Genomic DNA, 19,476 nt, shown 5'->3' with positions numbered 1-19,476 from the left:
GCAAGAAAGATCCTTCGAACAGGGTGTTATTGGCTCACCATGGAACACGACTGTATCACTTTCGTGAGGAAATGCCATCAGTGCCAGATACATGGAGATTTGATTCATTCTCCGCCAACAGAGTTACATACGATGTCAGCACCCTGGCCGTTTGTGGCATGGGGCATGGATGTCATTGGGCCCATCGAGCCGGCAGCATCCAACGGTCATAGGTTCATTCTAGTGACCATTGATTACTTCACCAAATGGGTTGAGGCTAAAACCTTCAAATCAGTAACCAAGAAGGCAGTGGTGGACTTTGTTCACTCCCATATCATCTGCAGATTTGGGATCCCAAAAGTGATCATCACGGATAACGGTGCGAATCTTAATAGCAGCTTGATGAGAGAGGTATGCCAACAATTCAAGATTACACACCGCAATTCCACCCCATATCGTCCTAAGGCAAATGGAGCAGTCGAAGCAGCCAATAAGAATATCAAGAAGATACTGCGAAAAATGGTGGAAGGGTCCAGACAATGGCACGAGAAATTACCCTTTGCTTTGTTGGGTTACCGCACTACGGTCCGAACCTCCATAGGCACAACTCCTTATTTGTTGGTGTACGGAACTGAGGCCGTAATACCAGCGGAAGTCGAAATTCCGTCCCTCCGAATTATCGCTGAAGCCGGGATTGATGATAATGAATGGGTAAAAGCTCGATTGGAACAGTTGAGCCTGATAGATGAGAAAAGATTGGCAGCAGTGTGCCATGGTCAGCTGTACCAGAAGAGAATGGCAAGAACATATAATAAGAAGGTGCGCCCCAGGAAGTTTGAAGTAGGGCAGCAGGTATTGAAGAAGATCCTCCCACATCAGGTCGAGGCAAAAGGCAAATTCGCCCCAAATTGGCAAGGGCCTTATATCGTGACCAGAGTATTGTCCAACGGTGCTTTGTGTTTGACAGATGTCGAAGGTAGATGTGTCGACATGGCTATCAATTCAGATGCGGTCAAGAGATATTATGCGTAATTTATTTAATTATGGCAATTTTTGGTTTACTTGTTTGTATTTGGCATTTATTGGATAATGAGATGACGGAGGCAATTCTTTCTTCTATCCAAACACTTTTTAACCCTTGTTTCCCCCTTTGAGCTTAAAGTTATTCTTTCATACCCCTTTTTTGGAATCACTAATGGAAAAGACATGAAAAAAAGAGAGAAAAAGAAAAGAAAAGAGCATGAAAAAAAAAGAAAAAAAAGAGAAGAAGAAAAGAAAAAGAAAATGAAAAGAAAGAAAAAAAAAAGAAGAAAAGAAAAAGAAAATGAAAAAGAAAAAAGAAGAAGATAAAATCATAAGAAATACAAAACCGTTGGGAACTACGTTTGACCTGATTCCTCAAAGAGGATATGTAGGCGCCTCACGGCTCGGTCATAGTATGCATCATAGTGAATATAGGATGCATAATGTACATAGTGTGCATAATAGGCACAGCGTGCGTAACGCACATAGCGCAACATAAGTGTAAAAAAATAAATTCCCCAAGCAAGAAAACTGGGGCAGAGGTTATGTTTTAAGTTCCAACAAAGGTTTGATTCCAAAAGTTGTAGCACATCACCCATCAAATTATTTTCATTTTTATAGCCTTTCTTTAACTCCACACCAAAACCAACATCAACGTCCAAAAGACCTCCCGATCAATGTTCAAGAGATGTCGAGTCAGGCAAATGAGACCGAGAATAATACACCGATCCCCAGCAAAGAAGAGGATCGTAAGACTGGGAATGAATTGATAGTCAAAGGAATCTCCAGAAGAGAGGGTCGTATCTACAACGCCCCGATTCCTCGAAAGAAATAAAATGAGAGAGTCTTATTAGTGAAAACCTTCACAGGCACCGAGAGGCGATGTAAGATGAGGGATATGAAATGAGAGAGTCTTATTGGTGAAAACCTTCACAGGCACCATAAGGCGCCTGGAGATGAGAGAAAAGAGAGAGTCTCATTAGTGAAAACCCCTCAAAGGGCACTATGAGGCGACAAGATAGATCAACAAAAAACTACCACATTTGCAACGAAATGGACAGTCATTTATCATCCCCAGCAAGTCAGACCACCGGGCAAATCGATTGATACAAATAGACTAGGTCGGGAATCTATGGTGCACGTCATGATCACGGGGACCAATCATGTCCTCCAGATAAGTTCTTCTGAGTTTCTTCTCCCCCACCAAATATGGGTTCAGAAAGATTTTCTCCTTTTCTAGCTGTTATTTCTCTTCCTAAAATTTGTCTTGAAAAGGATTTTTCAAAGCTTACTACCAGAAACCGGAGGGGAATTCATCCAATGCAGGATAAAACAAACAGTCTTAGAGGCCGATCCCAGGCAATGCAATGTTCGGGCCCGGCAATTTTGGAGGAAGTACGCTCCTAAAGGGAGTGGTTTCGGGAGTCAAAAGCAGACTCCCACAGCATGTGCTTAAAGAGAAAGCAGAAAAGGGGATAAATTGAAAACCAATCCCCAGCAGGCTAGAGACCCCCCAATAGGCAACTTTGCCCGCCAACCAATTATGGGGACATAGAGCAAGAAAAGGGGAAGAGAGGGAAAAATCATCCGCCGGAAAGGCACCCTCTACCACCACGATCAAAACTAACTAAATCCTTTTATCTGCTGCAGGAAAACAAAGGATTGATAAGGGCATCAAAACGCAACGCCAGGGAAATCACCAAAGAACCGGGGCAGAAAATTTTCTGCCGATTGTCGAAAATTTTCTCGGAAGAACGGGGAAACAATTTCAATACTTTTAAGTTCTAGGTCGCCCACCAGTATAATGCGGGAATACATTTAAGTTCTAGGTCGCCCACCAGTATAATGCGGGAATACTTTTAAGTTCTAGGTCGCCCACCAGTATAATGCGGGAATACATTTAAGTTCTAGGTTGCCCACCAGTATAATGCGGGAATACTTTTAAGTTCTAGGTCGCCCACCAGTATAATGCGGGAATACTTTTAAGTTCTAGGTCGCCCACCAGTATAATGCGGGAATACATTTAAGATCTAGGTCGCCCACCAGTATAATGCGGGAATACATTTAAGTTCTAGGTCGCCCACCAATATAATGCGGGAATACATTTAAGTTCTAGGTCGCCCACCAGTATAATGCGGGAATACTTTTAAGTTCTAGGTCGCCCACCAGTATAATGCGGGAATACTTTTAAGTTCTAGGTTGCCCACCAGTATAATGCGGGAATACATTTAAGTTCTAGGTCGCCCACCAGTATAATGCGGGAATACTTTTAAGTTCTAGGTCGCCCACCAGTATAATGCGGGAATACTTTTAAGTTCTAGGTCGCCCACCAGTATAATGCGGGAATACATTTAAGTTCTAGGTCGCCCACCAGTATAATGCGGGAATACTTTTAAGTTCTAGGTCGCCCACCAGTATAATGCGGGAATACATTTAAGTTCTAGGTCGCCCACCAGTATAATGCGGGAATACATTTAAGTTCTAGGTCGCCCACCAGTATAATGCGGGAATACTTTTAAGTTCTAGGTCGCCCACCAGTATAATGCAGGAATACATTTAAGTTCTAGGTCGCCCACCAGTATAATGCGGGAATACATTTAAGTTCTAGGTCGCCCACCAGTATAATGCGGGAATACATTTAAGTTCTAGGTCGCCCACCAGTATAATGCGGGAATACATTTAAATTCTAGGTCGCCCACCAGTATAATGCGGGAATACATTTAAGTTCTAGGTCGCCCACCAGTAAAATGCGGGAATACTTTTTAGCTCTAGATTTTGGAATCAGTAGCCCCCCACCTGAAGACGGAAGGTTACAACAGAGATCCCCAAGCAGGAAACAATAAAATCCCCAGCACCAAGAAGCAGAAGGCTGCAAAGGCAAGCGCGCGATTCAAAAGGAAGAAGGAACGCATCTCAAAAGAAGCAGTTTGAGAACGTTATGGCATGCCCAACATAACAATTCTGATGAAAAGCCATACCACTGAAGAAACCATTGAAAGATTTAAAGAAGAAAGCCATGTTCCCAGCAAACCAAGCAAAGTGATGAGAACTGACATTCAGAAAAGGTGAAGAACCGGCATCATCTCCAAAGTTCACAAAATAAGGGCATCAGAGGAAAGCGTTAGCCGACAAGAAAGCAAAGCAACAAGAACAAGTTGAAGATAGATGAGATCTCACACTCTAGATTAGCTTCTTGTTTTTCCTTTCAAGAATAATGTAACAAGGAGATCAGCGAGCAGTAGCATCCTACAGCAGCATGCAACAGCGCACAACAGCAGCAAGCACTACAGTCACACAGTAGTCCCAGCTACCAAATTTCCCGAACTACATTGACCTGATTCCTGTTCAGCCCAGGATATGTAGGAAACCTCTGAAGCAAAGGTTCGGTCAAATCTTTTTCAAAAACGCTTCACACAGAGTACTCGGACGAGCAAAAATCGCTCGCTTTATCTTTGCGCGAAAACCCTTCGTGTCCTCGTGCAAAGAGGGGCAGCTGTAAGCACGTGATTTTTGCTTTACCAGCAATCGCTCCAAAAGAAAATAAAAATAGTGACAAATGACTGCGCTATACAATGTTTCGAGTTTTCCGTGACATGTGTTGTTAATCATTTGTGGGTCTGTCCATTTTGCATCTAATCTTACCGATCAAAATACAAAGCATGTATGTCAGGGTAATTAAAATCATAATTCGGTCGTTAAAAGAAAATCCACAAAAATATGAAATGCATCTAGGTGGTGATTTAAACCTACTTGAATATTTCAATATGTGAGTGATAACTGTGTTAAAGGTTTAAATTAGTGATTGTTTTAATGTCAGTTTTTATTATTTCTATTTATTTAATTTTAAAATTAGAAAAAAGGAACAAAAAGAAAAGAGTGCAAAATTAACCGGATTTGGGCCTGTTTGTTTTGAATATTCTAAGCCCAAAAGCAGCCCAAATCAGCAGCCCAAGCGACCCATTCCCCAGGCCATCAAAACGACGTAGTTCAACACCAAAACTACGTCATTTCAGGGATGATTAATCTGAGCCGTTCATTTCCCAGTGATCCGATGGCCCTTATTAGCCCTCATGACCCGACCCACTCCCATTTTAACCGACCCCCTACTTAACCAAAACGGCACCGTATTGATAAGCCTCCCCAATCCTGACCATCAATTGTGATCAATCCAACGGCCAGGATTGAGTCACCCTCCCCGTATATAAACCTGACCCCTTACCCCCACGCCCCAAGCCACACCCCCCTTCAGCCACTGTTCACCATCTTCCCCAGGACCCCTTTCCTCTCAAACCCCTAGCAGCCTAGGTTTTTCCCCCATGAGCCCGGTAACTACAGTTCCGATGACCACCAAAATAACATCCCCGATGCACCCAGCCACCCTGAACACAAATCCGTTAATCGCTCACCTCGAATCAACCCGTAGCTTCTTGAATCTTCAAATGAAGATTCGAGCAAAAACTAGATCTACACCGATTGACCCCAAACTCACACCACAGCCCCTCCTGACCTCCCTCACCCCCTGAGTGGCTTTGGTTCCGTTCGAATCTGACTGGAATTGAACGGTTCCCAAATCGAACCTCAAGAGCCCTAGGATTTAGATCTATGGGTTTTGTTCGAATCAGTGGCAGGATCAGGGTCTAGCAGACTTTTACCAAAGTGTTCTCAGTTGAGAACACTTCGGTTAAATTCCATTAGACCCCAAATAACCTGGTCCAAGTTCGAGCTTGTGTCGATCTTAGTTTCATTCCCCTGAGGTATTTTTCCTTTTTCTTTTGTCCTCCTAAAATCTATCTATCGTTCATGTTCTGGTTTGTTTTGTTTTGTGACTCATCTGTCCATGTTTGTGTCCGTTTTAAGTTAATGATGAGTTTGTTTGTTGGTTTTATTGGTTGTTTGCTGTATATTATAGTTTGTGTAGTCATCTAAATAAGTGTCGTCAACTGAATTCACTTGAAAGATTGAAAAATCAGGAGTCTACATTTCAGTACGATTACTGTGCCTGTTTCTTTTATTTTATGATGTTGTTTGTAAGACTGATATAGTAGCACGTCGATTATAGTTTACACCCTTGACTGCATATTGGATCAATTGGTTGTGAGTTGGTCAGGCTTGGCTCCCAATGTGGCCAACTCATACCATTTGATTGGCACCCCTGTTTGCTTAAAGTTTGAATCATTGCCTGAACTCAGGCAGAGAATTGGCAATTAGCTTTAGGAATCTAACAAATCAGCCTGAAAGCAGTTTGAGTTTAATTAGCTAGTATTCAGGTATTGGCTGAAATCAGAAAGGTTTATATACTAACTATTAAGAGTTAGGGTAATACAGTAATATGCAAGGTATAAGGGTAATCTTGGCATAAGACAGGGTCTGATTAGGGGATAATTTCAGAATATGTCAAGTGGTAATTAAAATATGATTAACCTAGTGACAATGGGGAACAAAACATGAGGGCATGGGTTTAAAAGGAATACTAAAATAAGCCCATAATCCTGGATTAAAGAATAAACCAGGCGTGGGGAGCAAATGGCTGGCACCAAAAGATGCTTAGGCATGGGCTTAAAGGGTATGGGCAGTCTGCCAATTGGCAGGGCAGGCAGCTTAGCTGCACTAGGTCGATTAGCCTATAAAGAAGCTGTTTCAGAACATAAGGGGGGAGGAGAATTTTGAGTCTTGAGGCTGGAATTCTTAGTCTTGAGAAAGGTTTTGTGAGTTTAAAGAAAAAGACTGAAAACATAAGAGAGTTTCAAAAACATTGTAACCAAACACTGTCTGAGAGCTATATAAGAGTTCATATTGGTCAAGCTGTCTTGGCCAAGTTCTATTTCTTTGGCATTGACTGAGCTGCTTGTGATTGTCAAACTGTTGGTCTGCTGCATTGAACACTTTGTCCCTCCTGTTGTTTCCTTACTCTTTCCTAGGATTGTTTGTTTGGTGCTCGACTATCTGCTGGTTTCTTTTGTTCTGGGAATTATTGTTGGTTGTTTGTGGACTGTGGAAAACAATTTTGGTTGTTGGTTTGTTGCTGTGCTGTTGCTGTGCATCTGCTGCTGCTGTGTTTGTGGCATACTGCCCGACTGACCATTCCTTTCTTCTTTTGTTCTCTATACCAGGTACACACCTAATACACTGTCAGATGTAATTGGAAAATTGAGGATGGATACAAATGAGAAAACCTGAAGAATGTCTTTTATACATAGATTGTTGCATTAAATATCATGTAATGTAGAATAATTTTATTCTTGTTTGGATGCTGGAAGTAGCTTGCACGCCTAGTAGATATCAATGCATGGTAATTGAATATCAGTTTGTATACGTATGCTGCTAGTATTCTCAATGTGTTGGGTTGTATCTTAGACTTAGTATAATCGTGTAGCATATTCTTTAATACATGCTAAGCATGAAGCCATCCATTGTTAGCTAAGTTTATTTCTTTTGATAAACTGCCTCATTATAATTGATAAGCCACACCTTTAAAACAAAAAACACAAATTTAGGGCCTCAACCTCATAAAGGTCGAGCCCAGGTCAAAACAGACCAGGCGGGCCAGCATCGAACGAGCAGTGGCCCAGGTCTGGCCTATTACGCATGGGCTGGATTTGGGCCCGGGATTATTTGTTCGGTTGACTGTACATGCAGCCTCATTTCTGATTTTCAAGCTTTTCTGAATGTTGTTATAGATAACTTGCAAGCACATAATTAACTAGAACTATATACTGTTTTCAACTAGTAGAGACAAACGCAACAAGAAACGTAGTTGCTATAGGATATCCTTGTAAAATAAGGACGAGATGAGCCTCGACAAAAATAAAGAAAAGTGTACAAATTGCGGGGCCCTCGTTAAATGTATATATTGAAGCATTCAGTCCCCAAGGACGGGTTGTTTAGCAAATCTCACAACCCTCCTAAAATAACAATACGTTAGACTCTTTAGGACGCGCCTTAATAAATTTTACCTTCTTAAACTCGGGTGCACATTTATGTGACCCAAATCCAATTCTCAACGGAGTCGAAATGTGTTTCTAATCACGGGTACATTGATTGTGACGTGGTTCGAGATGCGTGTCCATGACGTTGCAAATTCATTTTAAAAAAAATAAGAATGAGATGAGCCTCGCCAAATAAAATACAAATTGCGGGGCCCTCAGTAAATATTTGCTTTAAAAATTGTTTAGACTTCGGGATGGACCGTTTAGTAAAATTCCACGGTCCTACCCAAAATAAATACGCTAGTCGCTTTAGGCGCGCCTTTAATAATTTAATTTCCTTAAACTCGGGTGCACATTGATGTGACCCAAATCCAAATCTCAACGGAGTCAAAGTGTGTCGACGACCACGGGTACATTGATTGTAACGTGGTTCGAGATACATTTTTATAACGTTGCAATTCTTGATAAAAATAACAGTAAATGATAAAAGCGGTTGAAAGATAAAATTTGCACATAAGTTCATATTGTATTTAAAATCAGATAAATAAGCCAAATATAACAGTTGAGCGACCGTGCTAGAACCACGGAACTCGGGAATGCCTAACACCTTCTCCCGGGTTAACAGAATTCCTTATCCGGATTTTTGGTACGCAGACTGTAATATAGAGTCATTCTTTTCCTCGATTCGGGATTAAAATTGGTGACTTGGGACACCCTAAATCTCCCAAGTGGCGACTCTGAAATAATTAAACCAATTCCGTTTCGATTGTCCTTTAATTGGAAAAACTCCCTGCGCCCCCGCGGGTGCGTAAAAAGGAGGTGTGACAGCGTCCTTATTTCTGTCGCGAAGTCCCGCGGTTGATTAGATTCAAATGGCGAAACTCTTTTGACTGCTCAGGCTTTGTATTTCCAGATTCTGTGATGATTTGCCTCGTAAGACTCTTTTTTTTTCTTTTTTTTTGTGTCCCATCTTGCTTGGAGATTCTCAACGGGGATTTTATTGGGGATACTCTGTGGGGATTTGTACAAAAGGAAGCTCTGTGGGAGGAATATTTACAAAGTGGATTCTTTGTGTGGATTTTTGTACAACGGGGCATGCTGGGGGATTTGTTTCAAAGCGGGCTTTCTAGGATTTGTTGGGGTAAGCTTGTTGGGGAATTTTTACAAAGGGACTCGCTGGGGATGTGCTGGGGAAATTCAAACGGGGATTTTTTTTTATTTTTTTTTTATTTTTATTTTTTTTATATTGGCGAGACTCTGTGGGGGATTGTACAAGGGGAGACTCTGTGGGGATTTGTACAGAACGGACTTTCTGGGGATTTGTTGGGGCAAGCTTGCTGGAGAATTTTTACAAGGGGAGGCTTTGTGGGGATTTCTTTTTTTTTTTTTTTTAACTTCGTGGAGGTGATTAACCATGTGAAACCCAAACGTTTCAACTTCAATTGCCTTTATAGGCTGCCATGACCAGTCGAGGTCGTCTTGATGCCCCCTGCTGAGGCTGGGTGCCCTTTGCACATTAGCGTGTATCCAACGAAAGCCTTGTAAATCAGTCTTGCCATCCTTTCTTTGTCTTGGTTTTGGAACAGTGTTAGACCAAAAGGGATTCAAAGAGAAACAAATAATTGAATGGAGAATGAGTTTAAAACTAGAAGTGTCCCTTTCGGGGAAAGGAGAGAAGGACTTATCCGGAGTACATGCGGACTTCAATGAACATGACATGCCTTTTGGACTGGATGCCTGATCTGTGTAAACCGTCTGACTCCCAAAAATTTATCACAACTTTGCCTTGAATACCGAGGAACCTTGCTAGGACTCTGTTGATGACGGTGGTTGTAAGGATCTCATTTTTGGTCATGGGCGCCCTTTGTGGGTTTTCACGAGCTAGCATTTTCATTTCGTTTCTTACCATCTCCTTATAGTGCCCGGGTAGGTGTTCACTAAACAAGACTTCTCATTTTGATTTTCTCTGCTTAGCGTCGCCTTACGGTGCCCGTGTGGGTTTTCACCAATAAGACTCTCTCATTTTATTCTTCTCATTTTGTTGTATCAGACCCAAATAAATCCATCCTCCCATTTTGAACCGCTTTGCCGATTGATTAGAAGGACTTGAACAAGGTTTGGGGTGAAAAGAATTTGGATTGAACTACAACTTTGGAACCTTTTGGGCGGGATTATTGCTGAATCGTTATAACTTCTGCCCCAGTTTCACTTTTGGGGGACTTCTTGGATTTTTGTTTTGGTGTGACTGAACCCCAAGGAGAGGTTGCCTACGTATCCTTTCGGAATCAAGTCAAACGTAGTTCAGGCCACTTTTGTTTTTGGATTTTTTTTTTCTGATTTGCTTTTTTTTTGTATATATATTTTCTTATTTTTCCAATTCTTTCTTCTTCTTTTTTCATTTTTCTTTTTCAATAATATTTTCAGGTTCCAAAGAGGGTAATCAAAGAAGAGTAACCAGCTCAAATGGGTTTTGCAAAGGGTTGATAGTGTTTGGGTAGCGAGAATGAAAGCCTTCGTCATCTCAAACGGACAAGATTTTATTATATAAAGGATCCAACATAGTACCTTTTGACTGTATTTGCATTGACAGTTATTTCAAGGACATTTCCTTCGATGTGTCCCAAGTACAACGCACTCTTTTTGGCAGTACTCTTGTTGTAATGTATGGACCTTTCCAATTTCGGGAATCAATTTTCCTTCAGTTGTTCCAACTCTTTGTCTTGTTTCCTTAAGCTATTCTTCATGGTGACCCAATTCTTGATTCATTATTTCGAGGTCTGACAGAGTTTTAAGATCCGGGCATGAAGTCCGCAAGCATGTCATATTATTGAAATCTGCATTTAACAGAACTAAAAGAGAATGAGAAAATTGACAAGATTTAAGAAAAGAGACATTCCGGGAAAATGAAATATCAATTTCATTTGATTTTTTTTTAATTTTTGAAGATAGAAGGGTTTACATCGGAAAGTAAGACAATAAAGTAAAACATCTGGATCACACCCTGAGATAATCCAGATGCAGAAAGGATAGCAAGACAGGCTACCGAGACTCCCGTCTGATGGGGAACTTTCAGGCTTGACAATCGTTTTTTGGCTTTTCTTCTGTCTCGGCAATGGCTACAATAGCCTTCAGTGCCGGATCAAATTTCTCAGCTTCACAGATCATTCCGTCTATTGGCCCATTTGTGAGAGTAGGCAGGGGAATGTTCATCATATTAGGAACCTTTTCGTCCCGGGGAACGATTCTTTCAGCTTCAATCAAGTCTTCAACTGCCATTTTGAGGGTCCAATGACCAACAGTCCTTTGTACCGTGCCCCACTGCTCCAGAGTGGCATTCACATCTAGTATCAGCTCGATGCGGGGAGGGGTGACTCGGTGTTTGGCCGATTTGGGGCCACTGGCTGCAGCAGACTTCGCCTGACTAGCTTTTGGAACAAGCCTGAGTATGATTCACCAACAGAGGTGAACTGATTCCTTTTGAAAAGACTCTCTTGGGTGAGGATTGTACTGAGGAACATTTGATTGGGGACTATATGGAGCTTGGTAAGGATGGGCGTTTCTGGGAGGTGGAGCTCAGTTTTGTGTATAATGTTGTGGCCGCGTGCAGGGCTGCATGTTCATCACCGCATACCAACAAAACCAATCACCTGAACAGAACCTGGCTAATTTACTCACACACACAACCTTGTTAGTTTTGAAGCATTTAACATATAGGAAATCGCAAGATGGGATGCAATGCACCTAAACAGTTAAACGCTTTTACCATGTGTTTGAACGGGTTGCATGTTTCATCCCGACCCTAAACTTGCCCTCTTCACTATGTACCTCTTTTCTTTTATTCTTGCCTCTCTTTAGTCACTCTTGATCTTGTTTTTGCCGCTCTTTTATTTTTTGCACTTTTTTTTTCTTTTTTTCCTTTTTGTTTGTTTTTTCTATTTTCTTTTTCACTCGATTTTCTTTTCCCTCTTCTTTCAGTTTGTTTTTCTTTTCTCAATTTATTTTTATAGCTATGATCGAATCCGATGGAGATTGCCTACGTATCATGACCCCGCATGAATCAGATCTTGCGTAGTTCGGGCCGAATGAAAGGTAAAAGCAATGAAACATTTTTTTTTCATAATAAAAAATTGGGTTTCAACACTCACAAAATGCAACCGAACGGTTATTTTTTGCAGACGTGGCCCCTTCCAAATTTCACATGAATTTTGAGGTCGGGGAGGATCATTTTACAAACTTGTCCGTTCTTTTACGAAAATAACCTTTCGACAACTGAAAGATACTCTAAGGCTACTTCGGCAAGAACGGTTTAAGACGCGACCGAAGCTGGCTCGGCTTATTATGACAAAATTCAAACGGTATTCACCCGACCGCTGACTCTTTGTTTTTTTTTTGTTTTTTTTTTCAAATTACAATAAAAACCTGGTGTTGCAAACACGGCCCTTCAGCGCCTCGGGGCGAAGGTTTTTAAGGCTGTGTGGGTCAACTGGATAAAAAATACTAAACAAGACCCAAAGGTGGCTGTTTATGCAAAGTCAGCCTTCCGGCGTCCCTTTCGGGAACATTCGGCTATTTATGACAAAACAGCATCACCTGACTTATTTATGACTCTTTTTATCGTTTTTCAAATTAGAAAACTCAATATTGCCAACACGGCCTTTCAACGCCTCGGTGACGAAGATTTTAAGGCTGTGTGGGTCAACTGGACCAAACCTTAAAAAATGACCCAAAGGTGGCTGTTTATGCAAAGTCAGCCTTCCGGCGTCCCTTTCGGGAACATTCGGCTATTTATGACAAAACAACATCACCTGACTTATTTATGACTCTTTTTATCGTTTTTCAAATTAGAAAACTCAATATTTCCAACACGGCCTTTCAACGCCTCGGTGACGAAGATTTTAAGGCTGTGTGAGTCAACTGGTCCAAACCTTAAAAATGACCCAAAGGTGGCTGTTTATGCAAAGTCAGCCTTCCGGCGTCCCTTTCGGGAACATTCGGCTATTTATGACAAAACAACATCACCCGACTTATTTATGACAGATTTAAAATTTGACATATATTTTTGGCTATTTTTAGCAAAAGGAAAGGTTGGACACCACCCAACTTATTTATGGCAAAATTTAAAATTTGACACGTTTTTATTTATTTATTGATTTTGGCTATTTTAGCAAAATGTGGGGTTGGACCCGATGAGGGTTGCCTACGTATCTCACATCCGGTGAGAATCAAACCGGCGTAGTTCGGGCATCGAAAATGGAGTAACTAGACTAACCCTTTTTTTGGAATTTTTGAAAGAAATGCTTTAAAAGAAGAAAGAAAATTTTGTTTATTTTGATTTTTATTTTATTTTTTTTAAAGAAAGACTTCTAAAAATTTATTTGCTTTTGACTTGAACTTTGGAAATGTTTTTTTTTCTTTATTATTTTTTTTAAACAAAAAGAAAATGTGTTTGGTTGATTTTTTTTTTGTTTGTTTTACCTTTTCTACGGGAGAAAGAATGTATATGATGTTGCCTCTTAAATTTTGAAAGAGGGACTTTTAAGAAAATGATGTGGAATTTTGAGTTTTATTTATTTACAAAAGCACTTCTAAAGAAAAATCCTAATATTTTGAAATTCAATTTTTCAAATATTTTTTTTGGACATTTTACAAAAAGGAGACTAAAAAGCAAAGAGTATTTTTTTTGGATTTTTGTTGCTGCTTTTTAATTCTTATTTCATTTTTTCATATGAAAGACTTTAGAAAGAAGGAGACTATTTTTTTTTATTTTATTTGAGCTTAAAGAAAACTTCTATATTATTTTTTTTTTTTGTATTTTCTAAAGAAACATTTATAAAGAAAGAACTAAAGAAAAATATTTTTTTTTTGGATTTTTGAAAATTGGGGTCGGAACCGATGAAGTTTGCCTACGTATCTCACATCCGGTGAGAATCAGACCCGCGTAGTTCGGTAGGATCAAAATAGGAGAAACAAAAATAAAATCCTTTAAAGAAAAGAAGAATAACTATTTTTTTCTGGAATTTTGTTATATGTTTTTTTTTATTTTATTTTTTTATTTATTTTTTGAAAAGAGACCAAGGAAATACTTATACATTTTAAACTTCCCTTTTTTTCATTTTTTTTTTGGAAATTTCGAAAATCTTTTAAATACTACAAATGAAACAATAAATTTTTTGATTTTTTTTTATTTATATATATTTTGGATTTTGAAAGTGATTAAAAGGAATAGTCAAACTGAAAGACAAGCTTTGTTTTCATTTTATATATATATATATATATATATATATATATTTTTTTTTCAAGAAAATTCCGGTGAGGTTTTGACATTACTGGGACATTGGTTTTAACTTTTCCAAAATATAAGTAATTATCTCCCTACCCTGCTATTCTTTTTTTTGAAAATTTTTCGGACACCGGTCAACATGCAGATAGATGCGCAGAACAAACGGGATGCAGCAGGATGGTCTTTTCATTCCAGGTTGCCTGTCCTAGACGGACCCAACCCCTGTGTTGAGTCCCCTATGTCAAATGCAACATGATGCAGATAAGCGTTCCTACTAGGGATCCGGCATGAGGTTTCGTTATACTAGGTTTATAACCTGGGTAGATGTTCTAGACTGTGTACCCGAGCGGACAACTCGAGTCGAGGAGGGGCAACTTACCGGGAACCAAAAGGCCGTCCGGCTTCGTAACTTATCCGTCCTCTTTCTTATTTCAGGTATTGACACTAACGGAATAGGGAGCCTCGACCAGCGAGCTTCTCCCCGGAGGTGAAAAGAGAAGGGTTCGGCACAGTTTATATACAGTTCAGATAATATCAAAGCGGTAAAAGACAACATTTAGTATGTTATGTCAAAACATGTAATATATATCAGATAATAAGGCCAAATACAACAATTATTCTAAGCTCGAATTCTTGAACCCTGAACCAGCGGTTCTGGGTCTAATTCTCCAGCAGCGGTTTTGTTATACTGGGTTTATAACCTGGGTATACGTTCTAGACTGTGTACCCGAGCGGACAACTCGAGCCGAGGAGGGGGCTACGTACCGGGGACCCGCGAGATCGTCCGGCTTTGTAACTTGTCCGACCTCTTTCTTATTTCAGGTATTGACACTAACAGAATAGGGAGTCTCGACCAGCGAGCTTCTCCCCGGAGGTAAGAAGAGAAGGGTTTCAGCACAGTTTATATACAGTTCAGATAATATCAAAGCGGTAAAAGACAACATTTAGCACGTTATGCAAAAACATGTAATAAAGATCAGATAATAAAGCCAAATATAACAATTATTCTAAGCTCGAATTCTTGAACCCTGAACCAGTGGTTCTGGGTTAATTATCCCCAGCAGAGTCGCCAGAGCTGTCACACCTCCTTTTTGCGCGCCCGCCCCGAAGGGTTAAATGCGCGAGGGAGTTTTTCCAATTTAAGTGACAATATTCGAAATGGGATTATTTATTTAATTCAGAGTCGCCACTTGGGAAAGGTTTGGCTTTTGGTGTCCCAAGTCACCGGTTTATCTTGAATCCCAAATCGAGGAAAATATTCGACTTTTCCAAATGAAGTCTGCGAACCAGAAATTCTAAGTAAGGAATTCTGTTGACCCGAGGGAAGGTGTTAGGCACCCTCGAATCCCGTGGTTCTAGCACGGTCGCTTAAATTGTTATAATGGCTAAATATCTGATTTAAATATATGTTATGACTTACGTGCTTTTATTAAGTTTAAACCGCTTTTATTATTATCATTTATTTTTATAGAATTGCAACGTCGTGAAAATGCATCTCGAACCACGTCACAATCAATGCACCCGTGGTCGTCGACACATTTTGACTCCGTTGAGATTCGGATTTGGGTCACATCAATGTGCACCCGTGTTTAAGAAGGTTAAATTATTAAAGGTGCGCCTAAAGCAACTAGCGTATTGTTATTTTGGGAAGGCCGTAAAATTCGCTAAACGGCCTGTCCCGAATTCTAAGTATTTTAATATATACATTTAGAGGGCCCCGCAGCTTGTGCATTTTTGTTTGTCGAGGCTCGTCTCATTTTTATTTAAAAGGATAAACCTACAGTGACTATATTTTCTATTAAGTTCATCTCTAAAATAAAAGAAAATTTCTTAATTATTTACATGCTGAAAAACGTAACTTATTTATTAAGTTACGACTAATGTGAACGGAAAATTGCGATCGCGTTTGTACAAGGAAAAACTGCTTTAATTCTACATTCTATTATTTACTAATACTAGAGCATGAGATAGATACACAATAATATCAAAAACAGATTAATTCAACTAACATTATTAGATGAAGAAGTTATACATATGCAATCCATTACTTATTAATAAATCGACTACATTTTTATATAAAGAAAGGAAAATTATATTCAAACAACAAATCTAAACAGTTCGGATTCAACAGGAACAAAGCCTGATTAATATTTCATTTTTTGCTTCAAGCCGAGATTGTACAAATGTGTACCTGGAAACAGCAGTACAAGAACAAAAGAAGTAGGAGTCAGCGACAGTAATAACGCGGCAACAGCAGGTTCAGCAACACCGCAAAACCAGTAAAAACCAGTAGAATAACCCAGTAACAGATTGAAAACTCAGCAGTGCAAAAGTACAATCGCAGTCAAAGCAGAAGAGAGAAAAGATACGAGATGCAGTAGTTTCTGACTTTTGAATGACACTCGAAGAAGAGCAAACAGAATTGTTCGAGTGAAAGTTCAAATTGTCTTTCTCTTTTACTATCACAAACTCTCTCCCAGTATAAAAGTATGTCAACTCTCAAGTGTAAAAAGAATCTGTCAACTCTCTCTAAAAATCCTCTCAATAATATTCAACTCTTTTTCTCTCCCCCCAAAAAATCTCTCTCCTTTTAATGTCAAGAATCACTCTATATATAGCAAGACAAGTCTTCAATTCCCAACCCCCAAATTATTCCCCCAATGGCATGCTTTGTCCCACTATCAAATGTCTTCTTTATTTTAAAACTTTGTCCCCCATGCCTACATTAAATAAATGCCACATTACCAACCCATTACAATATGTCCCCCATGCCTACATTAAACAAGTACAAGATTCCTCCCCATTATGTTTTGTCTTGTCCCCCATTATATTAAACAAGTACATCAAAAACCCCACCCCATTATATTTGTCCCCCATGCTTAACATAAAGAATCAAAATAATGTTCAATTACCAAACTACCCCTCCGACCTTATTGCAATTACAAATCTACCCCCGAATGCAATACAATTTACCAAATTACCCCTCTGCTCTAAACAATCAATTAATCATAACTCAACCAAAATATAGTCAAGATGACCAATTTCTCAACAATCTTCAACAACAATTTACATGAACATGATGAACAACACAAACTCCAAATTAATGGAAATAAATCAACCATATCGGGAACCAATCCTGGTTAATTTAGACCATTAATGGATGAACAAAGAGACAATAATACAAACAACAATATGCATGATTCAAATTAAATCAAGCAAATCACAAACAAACATGAACTCACATTCTATCACTGAATTTAATCATGAACTTCAAACAAAGATGAACATGAATTAAATCTATTTTTAGCAACAAACATGACGGATTCACATGACTCAAACAACATTAATGATTCCCGGAAAATACATAACAACATAAAACAAATTGAAGAAATAACCAATTAAATTTCAATTTGAATCTAACAAACTTTAAACTAACAAATAATCAATTAAACAACAATACAAACATGAAAACAATTAATTAATCTTTCATTTAAAATCTGAAAAAATTAATTTAACAAGAACACATGAACATGAACAAAACAAAAAAAAATCATTTCTAACGATTTTAGATTCGAGAAATATCAAAACGAAATACGGACAAACATAAAACTCAAAAACTACTAACCGGACTGAAACGAAGAGTGTATGGACTGACTCGACGAACCTCGGCCAAAGTTCGACCACACGACGATGAACGAATTTAAGGAGCGAACCAAGCAGCGCCGAAGCAGTAGCAGCAGTTCGGCGCAACGGAAGGGATGAAACAGGAGCAGCTGGGGTGCGTTCGGCTTGCTTGTAGACGACGAAGTTCGGCGAGGCAGACGACGCAACCCCGGAGGTTCGTTTGGACGACGAAAGCTAAAAGCAGAAGGAGCAGCTACGGCAACCATGGATGACGCGAAACATGAGCAGCTGGGTGCGTTCGCTCGTGAAGAAACCATGGACGACGAGCTGGAACAGATGCAACTCGCGTCCAAGTAAACACATGCAACTCAGCCATGAACGATGAAGCTGGAACGAGGTCGGGGGCAAAGACTGCCATGGACGTCGAGCTTCAAACCCAAGCTTGACGTCGACGCAGCAGTCGCGGGGTTTACTTGGATGCGAGGGATGTGTTGTTGATAGGGAGGCAGCCATGGGAGCTGCTCGTGCGGAAGGGGAGGTAGCCATGGATGGCTTGGGGTGTTTGGTGTTTTGGAGAAGAAGAAACCCAAAAATGGGGGCGGATGGTTTAGGTCTCTTTTTAAGGTTTTTTTTGTTCTTTTTCTTTTTTTTCTTTTGTTTTGTGTCTTTGAAATGCAAGATAGGGGTATTGGGTTATGGATTGGGTTAATGGGGCGGACCGGGTCGACCCATGTGGAGATAGACTGGGTCATGGAGAAAGTTGGACAAATATTTGGGCCTAGGGTTGAATTTTGAAGAAGTGGCCCAATCCGATTTTTCTTTGTATTTTTGTTCTCTTTTCTTCTTTTATTTTCTAAAACTAAATTATAAAAATACTTAAATTATTATTAAGAATTAAATTAAGTTATAAAAGCGCAAATTAACTCCCAATAACAATTAACGCACAATTAAGTAATAATTAAGCATAAAATTGTTCATTTGGACATTAAATGCTAAAAATGCAAAAGATGCCTATTTTTGTAATTTTTAATTTTTGTAAAACTAATTTAATTACTAACAATTGTAGAATGAAATCCTACATGCAAAATGCGACATATTTTTATATTTTTTTATTAATTTAACAAATAAGCAAACACAGACAAATACAAATAATTATCCAAAAATATCACAAAAATACTCAAAATTGCACACCAAGGAAAATCATTTTATTTTGCATTTTCTGGGAGTATTTCTCATATAGGGCAAAAATCACGTGCTTACATATTTAAAATTGAAAAAGATTTAAAAAATAAAAGAAACAAAGAAATTAACTACCCTAAACCAACCCTCACCCATGTTTGAGTAGTTATATTTAGTTAGTTAATTTATTTGTGTCTTTATTTTTTTAATCATTTTCTTTTTTCATTTAAAAAAATTTGAATCTCCAAATTTGTTGGAGCTTTGTCCTAAAATTTGACACTTGGTAAATATTTGTTGTTACACTTGCATCATTATATTAATTTGCTTCTCCTATTCTATATAGATAAATTAAATTATCTAATGTTTAGTATAATTGCATTGTTAACAAAAAATTATTAGCATATTACTTTGCTTAATATTTTTGTATGTTACTTTTTTTTGTAATATAATAGAAGATATATATTT

This window comes from Nicotiana sylvestris, chromosome 5 (genome assembly GCF_000393655.2).
Source record: "Nicotiana sylvestris chromosome 5, ASM39365v2, whole genome shotgun sequence".
NCBI lineage: Eukaryota > Viridiplantae > Streptophyta > Magnoliopsida > Solanales > Solanaceae > Nicotiana > Nicotiana sylvestris.
This window is presented reverse-complemented; position numbering follows the sequence as displayed.